The sequence below is a fragment of the Rhinolophus sinicus genome, chromosome 2 (assembly GCF_057876585.1).
Source record: "Rhinolophus sinicus isolate RSI-liver-muscle chromosome 2, RSI-T2T, whole genome shotgun sequence".
NCBI classification, from domain to species: Eukaryota; Metazoa; Chordata; class Mammalia; order Chiroptera; family Rhinolophidae; genus Rhinolophus; species Rhinolophus sinicus.
The window spans coordinates 75,292,551-75,306,354 of NC_142502.1; positions in this window are offsets into that span (position 1 = coordinate 75,292,551).

Below are 13,804 nucleotides of genomic sequence, written 5' to 3' on the forward strand. Positions count from 1 at the left end.
ACAACTTTCCAACAATCTTTATAGACCATAAAATGCCAGCAGTATCGTGGGGCAGGGGGCGGGATGCAGAAGGGGACTTGTGTCTGCAGATGCCAGTCTGTTCCCATCTACAAAAACACTAGTCTTAGCAAATCAGAACGAAGGGAAGAAGTGCGAACACATTACTTTGCCCACTGGGCACCACTTACCCTTACTGTCATTGTGGAACACTCTCATTTGTAGAAGACTGTATTTTGTCTGTTTTTCTTACAGTCTAAAAACAGCCTCAAGAGTAAAAACCTAAGTAGCAACTAGTGTAAAGTAAATAAAAAGAACAATAAGGTCCATGTATGGAAATCAGCTTCATTGATTTTTACTTAGACTATCATCAATATTGAGGTATTAATATTGTAATTCCAAAATTAATGAATTCCATTCATCTTACTTAAAATATCATAAATGTTGAGCTTTCTTCCCTTGATAGGAGGGTGAGGGGCTCTGGTGGCCAGGACCCAGCCTTGATGTGGCCACCAGAGGGGGCTTCCTAAGAAAGCCACAGGTTAGCTCCTGGCAGACAGTCTGAAATCTCACTGTGGACCTAAATGGTATGGGCAAATGTATAGTTAAACAATCCCAAGCAGAGGGGAGGTGGAAGTCTTTAAAGTCAGAAGTACACTGCGCAGATAGTGGTCTCTATCCGTTCTCTAAGGCCACAGCTGTTGGCCACTGAGAGATCCAAAGGGAGCAAACAAAGGTAAGTGTTAAGAGACTCAAAATGCAACCTCACACAGTGTCAAGTCCACCAACACAGAACGGACTCCCACACTATAATAGCTATCATCTCATAATAGTTTGGGGTTACATATTTTTATGTCAACTTCCTGGGCACAAAAACCTCAGTTTATAATTCAGTCAACATTTTGGGCCACCTTCTATGTGCACAGCCTTGGCTTAGGTGCTGTGAGGGAGTCAAAAATGCACGAGACCTGGCACTTCCCACCAGGAACTCATTGGAAAGGGGAAGCCAGGTGGAGGCTTTGGGAAAACGGCAAATATAATACATATAAAATGCTAAGGCAAGGATATTCTAATGAGCTCTATCACCAAAGTGTGGAATGAAGGAGAGGATCTGCCTTGCAGGAAGCAGAAAAAAACTGCTACTGGTTATATGGGATCTAGGCATTGAACTTTAGGTGGGAGTCCACCAGGAGCGTACAAGGTGGAGATGAAGGAGAGCATTTCAAGGCAGAAGAATCAAAGTCAACAAGGCGTGAAAGGTGTGTGAAGAGAACAGAGATTTGATGTATTATGGTGGTTATTAATAGTCATGTGATTGCTGTTCTAACTAATTTTGCTTGTAAAAGACTTATTCATTGGTCTTAAAATTTACCCCAAAAGATCAGTAAAACCTTAAGTAATTAATTTTAATTCTTATGGTAAGGCCACGAAAGACTCAGTGTTTCACATATAAGTGTTCATATTTTTTAAGAACATTAACTTGTCTATTTTGCAGCATTCTGTTGCTGTGAATTTGTAGTTGCACTGACGAATGTCCATGAGAAACAATCAAAAGCTGTTAAATGAATCCCTTTTATATCTTAACCTCCTAATTTAGGTGTGCCTAAATTGGTAATTGCAATTTGTGTTATGGTAAAATTTGCATTTAATAGTTATAGTGACTACCTTTTCATGAAATAATCAATTTATATACAGGGGAGTAAATTGGTTTTGCAGCCCAGAAGTAGTGCAGTAAGAAAATGAAAGGAAATGAAACTTGATTATAACAAATCTGATATGGGAGATGACATATTTAATAAAATTCATTGCTCTTCATAGATAAGGAATCCCTAATATAGCTGTGTCAAATAAAATGTTCATTATGTCATGGGAGAATTATACAATATCTCATCTTCAGTGGAAAAGATAGGAACGCCACATAATTGCTTCATTGAAAAATTAAATAGCATTATCTTCTTTGTAAAAAGTTATGCCAAGAATCTTAATAAATGCTTAGCCTACCTTTTCAGAAACAGTATATTATTTTTAAGTGGTGCAATACAAAACATTTTAAGTAGCTGAAATAAGTATCGCAGAACTATTTTTCATATTTGCAAACTTCAGAACAATTATGAAATGAATTCACTTATTTAACATACTTTTCCAGTATGATGAATCAAAACTATTCCAGTGTAGGTATCAAAAAATTGACTGGAAAAGATGAATTACTCTTCTGGGTTTTCATTCTAAGTCAATGTAAGTTAAGGTTAAAATATGGGCAACAGTATTTGTTGGGATTTGATTCTTGAATGTCATGTTCTTTTTCTTCCTGTTGAAATTAATTTGGTAGTTAGAAATCATTTTTTCCCTAGAGATTCCATTTTAGTTAATTTATATTTTAGTCTCTCCCCAAAAGTATTTGCAGTGATTTAGAAAGATACACAAAATATTGCAAGATAAAATAACAGTTGATGAGGAGAATGAAGCAGAGGGAAAGAAAGGAGAGGAAAGCAGTATGAAGCCAGAGTGAGGGGCATACCCACAGTGCCCGCATGAAGTCCTGGACCCTCGTGTGAGGTAGCCACAGATTTGCCTTGAGGATTTCTGAGTAGTTAGTATATAGAGTGACCATGTGTGGGTCAGAGGATCCTGTGGCCAATCATATTTTCCTAAAGTGGACATAGCAATAATTTCAATCCCTCCTGTTTCTCTGAAACTTTGCTATAAGTGGACTCTATTCCCCTTCCCTTGAATTTGGGGAATGATTTTGTGACTTCCTCAGAAGTGGAAGGCAATAGCAGCGATGTTATGCGACGTCCGTGGCTAGGCCATAAACGATGATACAGATTCTACTTAGCTTTCTCTCTCTCTCTCTCTCTCTCTCTCTCTCTCTCTCTCTCTCTCTCTCTCTCTCTCTCTCTCTCTCTCTCTCTGCCTCGCTTTCTCTCTGGGGACCCTCACATTTGGAGTCCAGCTGCCATGTGTGAGGAATCCCAGGCCACATAGAGAAGCCGAATATAAGGGTTCAAGCCAACAACACAGCTAAGGTTTCAGATAAAGCCAGCATCAGACATACGAGGGAACAAGCCGACAGAAGATCCTAACCCCCAGCCTATGTCTTCCATTTGAGACCCTGGGCAGTGGAGCAGAGACAAGACATCCCCCTGTGCCCTGTTAGAATTCCTGGCCCACAGAATTCATGAGCAAAATAAATGATCATTTTACACCATTAATTTTAGGGTAGTTTATTATGTGGCCATGGCAACCGCAACAGTCCTTTAAATGAAAACAAATCTGTAGAAGCTCCACCATTCACAGTTCTGAGAGACTGCAGACAAATTTCCCTTGAAGGTCTTCACCGAGAGAACACTGAAGTAACGAACAAGGTTCTCAACAATATTTGTACAGCAATCATGGCCGTGGTCTCCTGGGTCTCACCTTACGATAACTTTCTGGGTACGCTGATTGTATCAGAGCAAAGGGCAGTGTGGCAAAAGCAAATACAGGAAGAGAGTATACATGTAGCTCACATTTATAGCTCTAGGTTGGCCTGACCTGACACAAAGACAGGTAGAAGATGCCCTCTCAGATGTAACTCACAGGCGCTATTAACAATGCTTAGTACAGAGCAGGGGAGATACCTGGGGTTAGGGAAGGTGGGATAAAAGCGGAACCAAGGGAACTTTTACTTCCTACTCTCGATTGCTATTTAAAATGTTGGCCCTAATTATGTCCTTACTTTAAATTTTTTTGAGTTAATGAGGCTTTGCGTCTTCTATGAGAAATTTATGGTTTTCCAAATTTATCTTTTTTTTGCCCTTTTGTAAACCTTACTAATTTATATTTGCCCTTGTCATATTCTCTCCCAAATGTAGTTGTTTGGGGATATATGCAATCTTAATTTTTTTTTTTTCTTATTTGTCATAACCACAGGCAATTCACCTTTTTAGTTGACCCATATTGCTTATGTAGTGCTAAATTAATTATCACTGTCCTTTAGTTACTGAATTCTGAGAGCTGGCATATGTGTGATGACCAAGGAGTAATAAGTTCTGATTGGTTGAATTCCCTGGTGTTCTAATTAGTCAGAATCTCAATCTGTGATGCATCTTCCCAAATGAGCAGGTTGTGGTGACAGCATTTCCAGTGACATGACGTTGAGTTCATTTTTCTACTTTATATAGTACATAGGAGTGTTTGTTCTAAGTAGCTGGCAGTGTCTAGTTGCAATAGACACTGAAGATTAATAACAGCCTCTCCCTACAAGATAGCAGAGACTATGCCCTTGCATATATTTTATAATGTATGCACCTATGTGACTGAGATAGAAGCTTGCCTGTGTGAGACCCTGGCCCATGAGATGCCTCCAGAGGTAGCCTAGCTTGCTTTGTGCTGTGTATGAACTCCACATCCATCTGGCTATCCATTATAAATAGCCTTTCTCTCAACAGAACGTTTGATTCATCGAAAGTTTCACGTTATGTCCCTTGAGAAGTTAACCTAAACAGCAGTTAACTCTATGTTGCCAAGTTAAGTTCAGAGCCTAAATTGGGGTAAGTTTGACATCTTTCTAGGGAAACTGGAATGGGATGGGGTGGGATAGGATGGGGTGGGATAAGATGCCAACTATGAGACTTGCCACCCCAAACACTGCTGCTCTGGTGGCATACTATGACCCAGATTTGGTTTTGGTAACTATGTATTAAAGGATTTAACCTTGTCCAAGGGGATGTCTGGCCTTTGCCTTTGGACCCTAGGCGTTAATAATCTCTAAACCCTTGAAATGTGCTGCCTGATGAAACTATCTTTACTTACGTGGGGGTTCTGAGCCACACCAACAATGTGATGTAGGGTGGGGCTCTCAGACAGGTGGTATCAGCTCAGCCTCCCACAGGGCTGGAGATTGACGTCAACCTTGTGGATGACCAACCAGGTCGACATGACCAAGCCCTTAGAAAGACTCTGGACACAAAGGCTTGGTCACGTGACATTCCCTGGTTGACAATACTCCATGTGTGTTATCACACATTGATGCCAGGAAAGTAACGCTGTCAATGACTCCAGGAGAAGAGGACAGTTGGAAGCTCTATGGTTAGAACTTCCAAGACTCTACCCTATGAGCTTCTTCTCTTGACTGATTTTAGTGTGTGTGAGTGTGTGTACGTGTGTGTGTACGTGTGTGTGCGTGTACATAAAATCTGTCCATAACTGTTCAGAACTTTAAAGAAGATATAGTTTCCATTACTAGTGTCAGAAATGTAAGGTGTTTTGTTACCCCATTACCTTTTATAAAGTGTGTTTCTATACTTAACAAGTAGGACCTTCAGAGCAACCCCTGACGTAGACAGAGCTGGCTGTATTGTATTATTTGCCCCTTGTATTAGTCTGTTTGGGTTCCTTTAACAAAAAAAAATATCATAAACTGGGTGACTTAACAACAGCAATTTATTTCTCACAGTCTTGGAGGCTGGAAATCCAGATCAGCATGCCAGCATAGCCAAGTTCTGGTCAGAGCACTTTGGGGTTACAATCAGCTGACTTTTCCTCGCATGTTGAAAAAAGCTCTTAGCTCTTCATCCCTTTGTAAAGTTACCAATCCTATTATAAGGGCTCCACCCCTATCACCTCATCCAAATCTAATTACCTCCCAAAGGCCCCAACTCCAAATACAACCTCAATGGGGATTAGATGTTCAGTACATGAATCTGGAGGAGAACACAAACATTCAGCCCACAGCATCCCTCCTACTCAGTTTTTCTAAAACTCGCAATCACACTCACTAACACACATACAGCACTTACCAAGTGCGGGCACTGTTTGAAGAACTCCACATATGTTAACAAACAATACACTAAATGAATTTAAGTTTTTATATTATTGAAGATTGTTTTCTCCCAATAGTCAAGTGCCCTTGTTAAAAGGGAGAGAGGAGAACTATTCCTTGGAATCTACAGTTTGTATGCCATATAACATCAGTGACAGTCGGTCCAATAAATACCCCCTTTTTCTCTCCAGTTACCACAGATCTAATGCTGGCGGCAACAAAGAAGAAACGCGGAGTATCAATAAATCCTTAGGCCCCAAAGGAGATTACCTTCTCTAAATCCTGACTAGCGTTTTTATAGTGTTGTGCCCATTACACATAGAATTTCACACACACTGTGCAAGTGGGTGTGAACCCCCCCCCCCGCCCCCCGCCTCCAGGTAGTTCTTATTGTTCTGAGTGACAAGATGATGAGAAGGGCCAAAACTGGGGCCCTGATCGTCTGACCTCAAGCCCAGGCCTCTTTCTACCACCAGTGTGTGCTTTTGTACCACAATGACCACTTGATTACTCATTGTTTAAAGTGTGTGCAATCAGTCCTATTCCAGTCGTCATGATTCACTGCCTATTCAGAGGCCAAAAGTGCACCCTGCATCATCCCACCATCCTCATAGAATAGCAGCAGCCAGTGCTTACTGAATACTTGCTACATTATTGTTCTAAGGGTTTTACATGTATCCACTTATTTAATCACAAGGACATTTAATGCTGAAATACCTCACATGTACTGATCTCATAGTATTCGTTCAACTCTTTTACATTTGTGGAAAACAGCTATAGTGGACAGAATATTGGCCTTGGAATGAAAAAAAAAAGGATTTAAATTCAGTCTCTCTCTTTTTTTTTTTTTTCTTTCAAATTCGGTCTCTTATACTTACTGGCTGCACGACCTTAGAAAAGCTTGTCACTCTCTGTACCTACTTTCAATGGTTGTTGTGTTAAAGTATGTTTAGTGCATTGAACAAAACCTGGTTCGTGATAGTTCTTATATAGCATCTCTTAGTTGTAGGCGCGACAACAGGAGACACGTATAGTTCTCATATTCATTTGAGAAGTGAAGGAAAAGTTCAGATAGGTAACCAGTGAGCGGGTGTCTAGGATATGGACTCAAGTGTCCTCATTCTGAGGCAGCCTTTTTCCCCAAGTGCCATGTTGTCACTGTCTTGACAAGGTTTACCTGGATTTCAAGCACCTTCTAAGGAACCATGCCTGTCAGTGTTCACACACTTAGGTTTCTTTGCTTATTACCACCACCTTCTAAATAAGCAAGAGCTTCCAGACCTTACAGAGGGAAGCACCTCGACTGGGGCAGGTTTGCCACTTAGCCGCTTGGAGATTATACTGGAACATGGCCTTTGGAATTGGAGGGCTTTTGTTTTGGGTTAGCTGAAGTGTGACTCTAAGCCATTGTAACATAGTTTGGGAATGATGATTTTGTTGGCTTAATACCTTCTATTTCAATAGAATTCCAAGCACTTTTCTTGAAATACAATGGACTCAATTTTGCAGCCCTCATCCTGTTTCTGCTTCCAGACCAAGCTTTTTTAATGAGCTCCTTTTCTCACTAAATCTGTGTGGGTAAATTCTTAGGCTGAAGCTCTAAACTCCTGAAGGGCAGAGGAATAAGGGAACAAACCCCATGTCCACTGTGTGTGAGGGATTCATATTTTACTTAGACCATTGAATACATACCCAAGCCAACTCATACTCAACTTGACACTCACGAAACAGAAACTAATAAATGTAGGCACTGCAATTGTCCAACTGTAGGCTCCTAAACTCATTTATGAAAATTAAAGAAAACCTAATTCAAGCCAATGGACTGACAGATTTAGAAGGAATTACACCTAAAACATTGATAGTGTTCTATTATTTGAATTCCTGAATTTTGGAGGTAGGGTGCTCATATAACTTACGTTACTAGATTTACTTCTGGGATAGACAGGAGCTACTTTCTTACTTAAGAAGATACTGCAAACCTTCTTTAACCCTGTGCAATGGACTAAGTATTTGTGTCCCCCTAAAATTCATGTGATAAAATCCTAACCTCCCAACATAATGGTATTAGGAAGTGGAGTTTGGGGGAGGTAATTAGGTCATGAGTGTGGAGCTCTCCAGAAGGGATTAGTCCCTTAGAAAAGGGACCCCAAAAGAGCTAGCTCCCTCATTCTCTTTCTACCCTGTGAGGACACAATGAGAAGTCAGCATTCAGCAACCCAGAAGAGGGCTCTCACTGGACACCGAATATTCTGGCACCTTGATCTTGGACTTACAAGCCACTAGAACTGTGACAAATAAATGTTTATTGTTTAAGCCATCCAGTCTCTACTATTTTGTCATAGTACCCTGAAGGACAAAACCTAAATGGATATAGAAAACTGCAGAAAGTTTGTGGGGGAAAAAAATTTATGTTATGAAGTCAAAGCTAAGATTAAATGGATTTATTTATAAGAATATTTTTGAATGAGCTCAATAATATATCGATACAAAGCTAGTGTTCAATTATTTTCTGTTGAAATGACAAAGTTTCTTAGATTATTGGTTTTCTCTTAATAAAATATTTTTAAAAAAGGTTTTCCTTTATCTTTTGAGTAAACTGCTTGGGAAACAGATTCTGTGTCTCATCAAAAGAATTTCCTGTGTTTCATACTGGCTTTACCAAGTCTTTGTTTATTTAGAAAAACTGAATCGTCTCAATATTTAAAAGCTAAGATCTTTTTTTCTCTTAAGTAAGTTACTTCCTGTATTTGCCTTTAAAATCTTTTATTGTCACTTTGGTTAGATGGATAACTAGATATTGTTTCATAGTGATCTGTGATCTATTTAATCAAGTGCTCAAACCTTTTAACACTTTTTTGACGAATTTCCCCAAATCAAATTCCAAATAAAGTTTTTTGACCTCAAACTCTGGTATTTCCTAGAGGGTTGCTGGATAATCTGAAAAGATTTGTTCTCTCTCCTTATAAAAACAAACATGTTAAACTAATTAGGCTTATTTTATATGTTAAATTACATGGGAAACATTGCCAAATAAAAGTGATGTTTTACCTACTTTAGGTTGTATTTGTATGAGTATATGTTATTAAGTATTTCAAAAATTGTATAAAATTCCTAAAAATGTGTCAATGTCCTCACTGTCTGTATAATCAGTCATAACTACAATTATTATTTTAAAATGTTAAATGCCACAGATATAACCAATTTTCCTTTGTCAATTACATTATAATGAACTCTCATCAGATCTTTGACCGTGGCTATTTTTTAGTCTTTTGTTATTCCCAGATACTTATTTTCCACTCTGATGCTTTCCTGAAAAATTTGGAAATCAACTACAAACAAAAGTGCTTCATGTTCAAAGACATTCATGGAAAGGACTTGGACAAGTACCCTGGAATATGGGTTTCTGATAACTTTAAAATCGTATCACTGAATTACATTTCTAGAAAGCTAATGGAGAAACTTCATAGATTGATTCATAAAATTACTAATCCAAGATTAAGCAAAACAAGAATTAATTACATGGGACTAAATAAACCGATTTTTTAAATTAATTTTTGTTAAAACATTACTGGTCTTTAAATATTTTATCTTCCAGATTTAAGAAATTCATTTTTTCTTTTCTCTGAAACTATCATTTACAGCAATTTTGTAAATTATACGTTTTTGAACAGAATTGAAACATTTGTCTTTTCTCGCTACTTGATCCCTTCAGAATACAGAAGCTCTTATTGAATATTCTTATATTCATGGCATTATATTTGTTTGCCTAAGTCTGATAGGAATCTGTTCTCCTTGTCACAGGACATAGCTGGAAACACTGGTTATATTACCAAAGCTTTGATTGGAAACATCATATTTGAGAATACTGGCGTAGATTTAGATATAACCAGACAGATTTAAGGAACTAAGGCTGACTTTATGGAGCCAATGCTTATAAAGTCCCTTGAAATACCAGCCTAGTACTTTGCTTACAGTATTCCCAGCCTTACAGGTGAGTAAGGAAGGTCACTTCTTGGCAGACCTCATAGGAAACTTAAGATACATTGGGCTGTCTACACCGTCCTTGAAGTGGTCTCCCTAATAAGACAAGTGCCCGTCTGACACCCTACAAAGTCTTTACAACATTATTGATTATATTCCCCAAACTGTCTTTCATATCCCTGTGGCAATATTGTGGCTACTAATTTGTGCTTTCTAATCCCTTTACCTTGTGTAGACGCCTGACCACTGCACTGTACACCTGAAGCTGAATAATATTGAATGTCAACTATAATCAAATAATCATATATATATATATATATATATATATATATATATATATATATATATATATGGTCACAGGATGTGGAGTACAGCATAGGGAATAGTCAATGGAATTGTAACAGCTATATACAATTACACAATGTCACAGAGGTAGGTTATCACTTTGTGAGGGGTATAAATGTCTAACTATTACATTGTTTTGTACACCTGAAACTAATTAAAAAAAAAAAAAAAAGATACACTGGGGACCTCTAAAAGAAAGAAATTTACCCAAATCTATACGTATTGCAGGCAAAGTCTGGTGGCAAGATCCCAACTTGGCTTATTAACCTCTATAGGCTTTTAAAGGTTCAATCTGAGATTCCTTATTAAAAATTCCAGCAAAGCAGACTTAAAAAGAGCCTTATGATAAATCATTGTTCTTGTTGTACTTATGTAAATAATCACACCAAGTTTAATGACAGTAGACTTGTTTTTACAAACAAATTAGTCTTGTGTCAATTATCTTTGATAAAAATGTGGGTGATTGTAGGGAGGAAATTCTGTTTCAATAAAAGCTATAACACACCCTTGTGGAGTGTCGAAAAGTGCCAGTTCACTGACTTTGAGCTTTCTTCCTCTTTGTATACCAGCTCCTACCATTTTGTGCATCTTGTCAATAATTAATGTTTCTAATCTTTCTCCCACCCTTCTGACTTGACATCACTAAAAACGAAAACTGAAGCTGGGTGACTTGATATAAATTTCGAATAAATCACAGCACGTCATGTGTGGACAACCTTTATGCCTGCTGCTGTTTAGGCCACTCGGAAAGGTCACCACAGCACCTGATGCCATCACCAGAGACATTCAAACTACAAAAAAAAAAAAAAAAAAAAAAGGCATCTGATTGCCACTGCCTAAAGATGCTTCAAGCCCAACATCTAAAAATCTTCTTGACTGATTTCCCTCCAAACTCAAAAACTGAGTTTGTAGTTTGTTCTAATCATTAACCTTTGCTTTTCTTTTGTTTCCATAGAAATGTCCCTCATGAAATGCCTCTTACTCATACTATATAAAGGTTTAATTTAGACTCTTCCCACCACCCCTCTACTTCCACCTACACCATTGCCTCCTAAGATAGGACATAACTGTAACTGAATTGACCTAGTTTCAGGACTAAGAAACTGATTCAATGAGATAGGGAACAATTTATCAACTCAGTTTCTGGACTGTGACACCAGTATTATCTTGGTAAACAAACTGTAGTACATAATAATGTTTTCGTATTTTAACTTTTTGATGGAAATTTTGAAACATATGTAAAAATAGGCTCAATTATATAAGGAATGTCCACGTGTAATCTCCCAGCTTCCACAATTATCAACTCATGACCAATCTCCTCTATTTTACATGTATAAACAACTTTATAGTGTTTGAAATACTTTCATCTACATTATCTCCTTTGTCCTAGCAAATGTGAAAAGGTAGGTTGTGTAGTTTAATAGTAAAATCCTGTTTCTAATAAATTAGCATTTTAATGTAAATGCCAATTTTTAAGATAGTGAAAAAAAATTTGCTTCTGTCTTTCTGCATGTTTTATTGGGTTTTTGTGTATCCTAATTCATTAGTAAAGGGAAAGGAGGAACACTGGCATATTTTAGCTTCCGCTATTATTCAAACTGAATGGAATTATTTTTTTAATAAAATTGTTAGGTTAAATTGCCAATTTCTACTTTTCTAGAAAATCGCTTATACTGAATAACCTTGAACCTAACTCATCCTATAAAAATGGGATTTTATTGAACAAACTACTTCTAATGTCACATTTTGTACATAATAGCTGCAAACATCTAAAATTGTAAGTAAACACTATAATTTAGAATAATTCTAGGCCAAAAGTAATATTTGTAGAGGATCCAGATGCATGAAAGTAAAATAAACCAAATGAGCCATTTAATTCGTGCTTTGGATGTCATTTCTCTGACAGTTATCAGTGAAACTGTCATGTGTCCCTGGAATTTGAGGCTACTAGAATTAATGTATTTTGATATCACCCTTTCACATCATTCTGTCTGATATTTTAACAAAGTATTTATGTTCACGTGCATTTGGGGTTGACTATCAATACCTTCATATTACATTACACTTGCACATGAATTAGTTCTGATTCTGTTTACAACCTGATTTGCATACCTATAATACCATCATATAGATACTTACAGATACTTAATTATGCATAGATTTTTTTTCCTGCTCTTTCTTACTTAACTAAGAATATCAAGGACGTCCCCAAATGCTGATTTGAAGGTTGATTTAGTTACACTAGCAGAACCCCAGGCTCAAATGTCAAATAGGATCAGCTCTATACAGTGCACTCGCCCTGCTGCAACCTTTTTGCTGCAGAAGTTACAGTTACGTATTACGCATCAAGGCAGAATGTAAATGTTTAGTGATTATACAATATGTTTTCGTTAACTCCCCAGATGGGATTTTTTTTTACCTTTGTTTGTTTATTTGAGAACAACAACTGAATGCTGAAATGCAGTGGCTGCTGCCAGCAAATCTAAAGGCTTCATTAGTACAGATGAAGCAATGCTCATTTGTTACACAAATAATTAGAGAGATGAAATGAAAATAAACAGAGAGGATGTACAGAAGCTCTGAAGTTAGGTAATCATTTTAATTACTCTCATGACTTCCAGCAACGTTCATCATCAGACACAGATCAAGTTTATATCGTTTCACGTAAGAATATCATAAACTACATGGAAAAATACTAGTTACCCAGTGGTTATGCTTCAGAAAAGTGACATTTCTTCAAGCTTCCATTTAAAGGATTTGTTTCCATTCCGGCATCTGATGAACTCTCTATTTTAAAAGAGATGAAATTTTGCACTTAAAAGTGTTTTAGCCGGGTTTTATGCTTCAAATGGACATTCTTAATAATTTTTGTGTATCCTTACTGAGATTTGATCATTAAAGGTGTGGATCCACATTTTTGACATAGTGAATGTAAAGCATTATGACCTATTCAGTAGTTTGAAATAAATGCCACTTGGAATCATGTCATCCTTATTGCTGATAAGCTGCACCTTGTATTTGGGGTAAATTGATTTCCTCTTTCTTCCCCTCCCTACTCCAACTTGGAAACACTGTACCACCCACACTAATGCCTTCCTGACAGGTAGGGACCCTGTTTTGGAGGCATTGTCAGACCTGTTTCGAATGGATTTGATTTTATATTTTTGTGTGATGATAATCCTGCAAGATCTCTTGGGTTAAGATCCTTTGAGGATGTGTAAACTGTGTTTAACAGCCACTTATTAACTGCCTGCTTAAGGCCAGCTCCTCTGCAAAATACTTTACCTAATTTACCCTATGTAGTCCTTACATGATTAATTCCCGCGAAGTATGCATTATTATTAACTCTCTATTCTAGATGAGAAACTGAGACTTTGTGAGGCTCATTGACTTTCTCACGTTGCCCAAGTAGCCCAGCTGGGAATCAAACCCAGGTCTGCCTGACTCCAAGAACCATGGTGCTCCCGAGGGAGGATGGAATGCGGTGAACCTGAATGCTCGTGCTGATGAAGGACAATAGAAAAGACGAAGTGACCGCGGTGATGTGGATGTGCTAGTCGTGTTGTGTTGTACGACACCTGTGAATTCTAGGCACCAGCTAAAATCTCAAGTTCCAAAATTTGATGGATTTTTGAAAGTGTCTCATCTCTGAAAAGCCCTGGTTGCTGGAGAAGCAGC